At 31.4% G+C, this 9,064-nt stretch overlaps 1 long non-coding RNA gene across 1 annotated transcript; it reads left to right on the forward strand.

Moving 5' to 3' along the window:
• The first annotated feature begins 55 nt into the window (after window positions 1-55).
• On the forward strand, window positions 56-3,576 carry LOC101257743 (uncharacterized). The gene is made up of 2 exons (XR_183331.5): window positions 56-506; window positions 3,297-3,576. It is a non-coding gene; the product is annotated as an uncharacterized lncRNA (long non-coding RNA).
• The last annotated feature ends 5,488 nt before the right edge of the window (window positions 3,577-9,064 follow it).

Consider the following 9,064-nt stretch of genomic DNA (forward strand, 5'->3'; position numbering starts at 1 on the left):
TCATGATTTGATCTACCTAACCTTCTATTTTATTTTCAATGAAGACCCTTAAACTAGAAGACTTTCTCATTCTCTCCTTCTAAAAAATACAGAGCACCCACCGCCCCTTCCCTCTCACTATGCTCCGACGAAGACGCCACGATCAGACGCGGCGATGCCCCTCTATCCTCCCCTTTCCCTCTCCCGTCTTTTCTTTTTTTACCTTCTCCCTTTCCCGATCCTTCCTTCTTCTCCGTCACTTCTTTCTCTTTTTCTCCGAGCAGCAGCAGCAAACGCGAGACAGCAGCGGTGGCGGCGGTCAGTATCGTCCCGCCTCCTCTCCCCTATATTCAACTAGCCAGCGAGGACGAGCAGCTGTGAAGGCCATCCAGAGAGGACGAGCAGGCCACCAGCAGCTCCGGCAGCCCTGCTTATTCTCCTTTTCTCTCCTATTTCTGGTCATCGGCTACGATGTTGGCCACATCAAATTATTTTGACCAGGACGAATCTGTACAGATCTGTCCCAGGTATGAATCCTTTTTATTTAACTTATTGTTTTCTTTATAAATCACTATACATGTTCTTGCTAAACTTGAAAATTGGTTGACTCAATTAAGTCACTTTTGTGTTCATCAATTAATTATATATATGAATGCTGTTGTTTGCTTGAATGACAATCCAATATGTGATATGTTAGATCACTTTTGATTCATCTAATTGCTGGAAATCAACCTTAAAATGTGTTGCGCACTTGATTTTTTTTGAAAAAATATAATTAATTATATGAGTGACTGTTCGATTTTACTTGTTTTGATTGTAGTAAGTAATTAGAACAAGGTAGCATGGTTTGGACTGATTTGGTGTTTTTTTCTTTTAAAAATTATTTACCTTGGTGGATTTTCTGTAATTTTATCAATTTGCTGACTTGTGTTAATTGATTGTCTACCTTAGGCAAAACTTCAGTAAGATGCTTATTTGTTTATTTTGGTGAAATATTGCTCGGTTATGGTAATAATAATAAGGGAAAAGGGTCAAACATGTCCCTAAACTATTCGAAAAGATTTAGATATACCCCGTTTAAAGTTTGGTCCATTTATACCCTTGCCGTCCAACTCTTGGTCTACATATGCCCTTTTGGGTGTTAGTTGGCCAACTCAAAATATCAAACTCATTTTACTTTATTTAAATGTAAAATGGATTTCCCACGTCATGTTTATGTATTATCACTTGACATTTATATTCAAGGAAAAAAGTTTAAATATGCCCCTAAACTATTCAAAAAAGTCTAGATATGCCCCCCGTTTAAAGTTTTGTCCATTTATACCCTCGTCTTTCAACTTTTGGTCTACATATTTCCTTATGGATGTTAGTTGGTCAACTCGAATCCAACTCATTTTACTTTTCTTTAAATGCCAAGTGTATTTTCCACATGATTTTTATATATTATCACTTGACATTTATATTAAAAGAGAAAGGGGTCTTTTATGCCCCTAACTATCCGACCTAATTTTAAAACACATATACGACTCGTCTTTTAAATAATCTATACAACTCGACCCTTTTTTTTTAAATACCCTATATGGGTCGGGTTAGGGCATAATTGAACGATTTAAAAGGTAGTGGTTCAAAGGCAAACACTGTCGTGCTTTGATTGGAACCGCCCCAGGAATCAATGGCACAACAACTGAAGGAAAAGAAAGTCGAGGTTTGAAAAGCGTTTCGGCGCAATGCAGAGATGTAGGCGCAAACCTGGTAGGCAAGGGCTAGAGCGGAGGGATTCACCGCAACAACGTTATAGACACAACTGCAAGCTGCAGCACGCGATGATGATGTAAATAACTGAATAACTTTCACACATATATGAGTTGGATAAGGGGCATAATTGAACCGTTTAAAATACGGTCGTATATGTGTTTTAAAATTGGGTCGGATAGTTAGGGCATAAGTGACCCCTTTCTCTTTTAATATAAATGTCAAACGATAATATATATAAATGATGTGGAAAATCTATTTGGCATATAAAGAAAAGTAAAATGAGTTGGATATTTCGAGTTGACCAACTAACACCCATAAGAGCATATGTAGACCAAAAGTTTGACGCGAGGGTATAAATGAACCAAACTTTTAACGGGGTATATCTAGACCTTTCGAATAGTTTAGGGACATATTTGACCTTTTTTCCTTTAATATAAATGTCAATTGATAACACATAAAAATGACGTGGAAAATTCATTTGGCATTCAAGGAAAAATAAAATAAGTTGGATATTTCGAGTTGACCAACTAACAGCCATAAGGGCATATGTGGACCAAAAGTTGGACGACGAGGGTATAAATGGACCAAACTTTAAACGGGGTATATCTAAACCTTTTCGAATAATTTAGGAGCATATTTGACCCTTTCCCCAAATAATAATAAAGAGGACTGATTTTACCCTCTACTTATTAAGGAAGATATATTTGATTGAGCTAGGAATAATTTTGCTGATTTATTTTCTCTTTTGAATAAGGAAAATATTATATTAATTGAATCCTAAATTATCTCTTTTCTTAAATAATCTTGTCTAAATCAATTTACTATCTGAAATTATTCTTTCCTTGCTTGTTTTACATGGTGTATTAGGGAACTGCTATTGTTTACCTTATTTAAAAATAGAACTGATTGCTTGCTTGTCTATATTTGGTAAAATGATAATATTGATTTAGCTCTTCTTTATTTACGAAAAATGATATTACTCTTACTAAATTTATTCTTCTTTTGTTAGATTTGTTACTTATTTATATTTGGTAAAATATATTTTAAAATTCTGATTTACCTCTCCTTTGAAATAAGCAAAATGTAATCTTTTATTGATTCCTTAAAATATATCATTTCCTTTTAAACTGTGCCCCAATTCACTATATAAAGAGACCCCTCTTTTCATTATTCAACACCAATTCTACATTACTCTTAACTCACATTCTCTCATTGCTCATACTTGAATACTAAAAAAAAATATTGCTCTCTACTCTTAAAAGGATTAAGATTTCGATAAACATTCAAGTGTTCTTTTTGCTATTTTACTGTGTTCAGGTCAAAAGTTGGATTACGTTGTCTCCATTGCTGGTATTCTTTTCTGTGTAACTAGTTAGTGTTCTTATTTAATATTTATGATAGTTTCGCGTTCATATTTATGTGAGCTTTTGGTGATATAGGAAGCATCTGAGTTAATATTCTTATCCTTTCTCTTAATGTAAGGTCTTATATGTTGAAACTCATGTGTTGGCCGTGAATAATTTTGTGTTTCTATCTATGTAGTCATGATTTCTTGTCTTTAGTATTTTTGTAGCAGGTTTGAACTTAAGGTTCAAGATTTAGAAGAGTCGCCAAGAGAAGGAAATACTAGACGAGTCGATTTTAATTGATTTATATTTTGTATATATATAATTATTACTTTGTAATAATTTTCAAAAACTCCTAACGCTAACTCTATATAGATGAAATGAATATGGGGGATCGTCAAAGGGGAGGAGGATATACGTGTTACTTGATACTTTGTCGCAACTTATTTATTTAGAAATCATGCCTATAGAATTTATATAATAAGGTTAGAAATCATGACTATAGGTGCTACTACATTTTGACCTTTCAATCACATAGATATCATACTCATAAAACTTAACTAATAAAGTCGAGGTTAATTAATTGTTTTAAATAATTCTTGCATATTTCAACAACTTAAGCTTGTTAGTTCACTATTCAAGTTCTACTTAATTTTAAATTACTAATAATATTATCATGTCTATAATTATTGAAAAGTCATGTTTACGTTAATTAACTTACTGTGAATGTGTTTAATTTATAATAATCTTGAGTTCTCAAAATTTTGTCTTCTATGTTAATTTTGGAAATTGATTAATAATGAACTAGTCACCATGCTATGGGTTTTCTGAATGATATATTAATTTTCTACATGCTTAATAATTGTTTTCAGTTTTTTTTTAGAAATTTGTTAAGGATTTTTTAAATAATTAGATTCTAATGACTTGCATGTTAAAATTAGATTCTAATGATTTTAGTAGGTTAATCAGTAAGATCTTAATAATTTATGTTAATAATCTTTTGCATATCTTACCACGTAGAAATAATGCCTGTAAGGATTAAAAAAGTATTTTATATATCATTTGGAGTTAGAAATCATGCATTTAGATGATGCTCCATTGTTTGACTTTTCAAACACATAGAAATTTAATTTATAGACTTTTAAATAATTTTTCAGCATATTAATAAGGGAAAAGAGTGATATACTCCTCAACTTTGTCATTTAGAGCTGATATACCCCTTGTTATGAAAGTGACTCATATATACCCCTACTGGTAAACAAATGACTCATATATACCCTTTTCCTCTATCAGAAATGAAAAAAAAAATTATTTTAATCTAATTTTTTGTTATTTTTTTCTAAAAAATATAATTTCATATGTATAAATTTAATCCTCGTCAAACATATTTTTTTTTAACTTTTTTTGCTTCAATTACTACTTTATAATTATTATTATGATAATCAAATTTATTTTCACTAATATTCTTGTAAAACTTATTGTAGATGAACAAATTTTTTCTTCGATTACGAAATTAAATTAAAATACACACAAAAAAATAGTTTTAATTTTTTTTCTTTAAACTAAGGAATGAAAGAAAAAAATAAAATACGAATAAGAAACTCAAATAATTATAATAAAAGAAGTCAAAAAATAATTTATGTATGAAAAATATTAAAATATACCTTGAACTTTGATAGAATAATCATATATACCCCTAAATAATTTTTTTTAAAAAAATAGAAGTAATAATATAAATTTAAAACTATTTTTTTTAACTTCCGTTAAATGAAGGGTATATGTGAGCCATTTTGTAACGGCAGGGGTATATGTGAGCTGTTTGTATAACGGTAAGGGTATATATGAGTCACTTTTATAACGAGGGGTATATCAACTCCAAATGACAAAGTTGAGGGTTATATCAGACTTTTTTCCCTATTAATAATTGAAATAAAATTTGTTGTGCATATTTTCTTTCAACTTTAAATAAATGAATCAGCTAATAACCGAATTTGCAACTTAAATTAATTTATGCACTAATAATGCAATATTCTATTTCTCTTTGAAATAAAAAAAAATTAATATAATATGCTACATTTAACAAACTACTTGACTTTTAAATAAGTATATTTTATTGTGATAATCTCTACATTTATCAGTTATTGACTACATTAATTTTTTGTCCCTTTTCTTATAAAATCATATGACATGATTATTTTGTTTTTCAAAGTCATTGTTGAATCCTCCTTTCAAACTTTGAGTTAATTATGACATTTTTAAAATCTATAAGAACTATCTCCTAACCTATCGTTATTGGTAAAGTCAATGAAATTATGAGGTCTAATTTTAATTTTTAAATTAAGCCGACACGTCCCTGGGAGTACCACCTATCCATGATTTTCAAAAGGGATTATGTGTATTTATATTTTAATATTTTTGTGCTTATGCATAAACTAAATCTTTTTAATCATTTTAAAAACATAAGCTATTACTTTTTTTTTCTAAAACTGACCTCAAATCAAAATTGTTTCTATGGTGGAGGAGCGTCATTAACAATATCTTGATATTATCCCTATAAAAATACAAACAGTTTTTTTTAAAAAATAAAAAATTAATTTTTAAAGCGTTATTCTTTGTACATTTTATTCTTGTTTGGGGTAGTTTTAAATTAAAATTGAATTATTCTCTATTTAATTGTGAAGATTCTGTCTTCTGGCTTATCTTCTATAATATATTTAATGTTTTATTTATCGGGATGACTTAGTCTTGCATGCTTAACTAACTAATTAAAATAATGTGAGCTAATTGCTTACTATTTGTTTAAACTATTATCATCTAGCCTTGCATGCTTAATTAATGAATTAAAATAATAAAATAACTTTGATTGTTTAATATTATGTTACCACCTAGTAAACATGACTAATTAATTAACTAAATAATGAAGTGACCGCATTTGCTACTTCTAACCCTCACATAAATTGCATGAGATACGACCAAGACCCTCATTTGTGGCCCTCAAGGGATGCCTAATACCTTCTTCTCGATGTAATTTGAACTCTTACCCTGATATGTGGCTCGTTGACCTTAGTTTCACTTAATTAGGTTAGATGGGTGACATAATGCACATTAATTCATTAGGTGACGACTCTTTAAACCAAAAGCCCAAAAGACTTGTTAGGTCATGCATCAAAATATGTTTTTGCAAAGAAATGAGGCGCGACAGAATGACGACTCCATTGGTGATATTAAATTCTTACCATTACGTGTTTCATGCTTATGTTGGGTTTATAATACTAAGTCACTTCATTGTTTGTTTGGGTATAACCATGCTAAGTTGTTATTGACTTTCTTTGTTTACTTGATTTCCTTATATATATTTTTTTTCATGTCCCACCCTTTCTCTCTCCCTTATTTGCTTATTACCATGTCTCACCCTTTTATTTTTTCTTATTTGAAGTATTTTCATGTTTAATCATTATTTCTTTCCTTATTTGTTTAATTTATGTATTTACTGCTTTACTTAAAATTATTATGTGTAACTTCTTTCTACCTAAGTGCTAAATGTTACTGCTTTGATTACTGACATTCTGCTCATACTTTCCCCAATTGGAACCCTCTTTCTTTTCTTTTTTTTTTGTTCTCGTGATGGTATGTGATTCACATCTCACAAACACTCCAATTCTTTTCAAACACCCTTATTAGAGAGATTTTTGAGGCATGACTGATGCAGATAGTTTTACTACTGTGGAACCACGTGCCTTCTCGCATAGAATCCCTTTCGAATCCGTGTCAAGTCAATTCTTAGAAATCTTGATTAGGTCATACATGCTGCATAAGTCCTAGGTGGTTTGACCCCCTTTATGTCAATCCACATAATTATTAGTCACTTTATCGTCTAAAGGGCCCCAACAAACTTTAGACAAATTGCATACTTATATGTCAATGTGATCATAATAATTAAATCAAGCCAGCTTTGCAAAAATGAAGTTTAGAAGTTGTCTGTTGTTTTGTTTGTAGAGTCATGAATTTTTTCAACTCCTTAAACCCTCATATGGTCATAGTGAATTATAATCTAGGGAATTGGTGGATTAATATGAAGAGAGACCGCGAAAGAGAGATTTGTCAGTTGTTGAGTGGTCTCACTTTCCTTATCTTCTTCATACCGAACAGTTACTTGATTAGGGTCGTGCTGGAATTTTAGGACCCTGCGAGGATGGTTTTCAGATTTGTAGATTTCGACTTAACATCAATAATTGAAAAGACTAGTCATTTCATCGACTTTTCCTACTATGAGTGTGAAATGATGGTACAATATAAGCAAAAATCTGCAAAGCTCCTCAACAATGTTTTATGGGTTTTCAGTGACACTTGAACCAATAGGATTCATCCCTAAGAACTCACTGATCCTTAAAGAATCATCCACTTCCTGTTGATTCTCTCTCTGTCCTACATAACCAAACTTGACTCAACATCCGTATAGTTTATCAAAACTCAGCATTAATGGCCTCTCCTTGGGGTTTCACTTCAGGTGCATTTGCAAGATGACCTCTAACAACTCTTAATAGAGGCATGATTTGAAAGACACACACAAGCATGAGTTATAAGATTCTTTTAGAGATAAACTTTATTGCACGAAATGAGTATGAAAAAAGTGTCGCAGCCTTCTAATTATAGATTTGGCGCGCTTCACACAAATAATGAGGACTCTACGAACGTGGCTTCATAGAATCTATATGACTCTTGAACGTTGTGCTTTGATACCAAATTTGTTATGCCCCGAGCCTACACCCTGGATGGAACTGGCACTTGAGAACCATTGTTGGCCCCAAGCGAACCCCTACCTAGCTTAACTCATAGAGGAGGACTTACTCATGATAAAATATACTTTAAAAAGTAAACTAAACTCTAAATAGATAACTTAGTATAAAAAATAAACATTCACTAGCCAAAATGGCACTCAATCTCAAATATCAAAATAGGACTCAAAACTAATATCAACTAACTATCTATGAAGCTTCTAACAATTGATATGGATGTTGGGAAAAGACCCACGAAATTCTAATGAACTAACTGAAAGGGGCAATCCGAAAACGATGAGGCTCACCAATAACACCAAAGATCAACTAGAATCAATGATGCGCTGAATGTTGATCCTCATTACCTGTATCTGCATCATAAAATGATGAATTCCAACTGGTATTAGTACATTGAATGTACGAGCGTGCAAGGGAAATAGACATAAGCTTGAAAGAAATCGATGGAACATACCTGGTCTCAACTCAAGTCATTTCAATATAAAGCAATAATGTAAATGCAATATAAAGAAAAGAAAAGATTTTAAAACATGGATAACAACTCTGTATATTTAGAAATACAATGGTAACTCAATTTGTAAGCAAGGATACGATAAAACTCTATTTGTATGTGAAAATATAAGTAATTAATCTTTGTGTATATCAGAATGCAAAATATACCTGTGGGAGTTTCTCTAACCGACAACCATAACTTAAGACATATTCATGATACAACGTGTTGCCTTACGCTGCCAAGACCTTCTTATAACTTGCTAGAGGTATAGAACTTAACTACTTGGATCCACTAGTCTATGCTAAAAATCACAAAAAAATCATCTAAAAATTATGAACCTTTCTACCCATGACGGCTACATGGTTTATGGAGACTTTGAGTTGTCTGAAGCCTCTCTCATATCGGTACTCAATACTACTCCCAAAATATAACTAGCTCATATATTTAAAAACGTCACTCTTATTATGGTTTGATATAATTAATCAAAACTAGCCCAAAGGCTCTCTATGAAATTAGTGTTTCCTCTCTTTCTTTGTCGGGAAAGTATTTACTCTTTACTGAAAACTAGCTCAAAGGATCTTTTGAAATCAGTGTTTCTATTCATTTTTAAATGTGAAAATATTAACTCTTTGGGAATGTATAGTCCCATATACTATTTTGAAGAAATAAATTTCAATTGTTACTCTTTACTCAACTCA

Source organism: Solanum lycopersicum, chromosome 12, assembly GCF_036512215.1.
Source record: "Solanum lycopersicum chromosome 12, SLM_r2.1".
Classification (NCBI taxonomy): domain Eukaryota; kingdom Viridiplantae; phylum Streptophyta; class Magnoliopsida; order Solanales; family Solanaceae; genus Solanum; species Solanum lycopersicum.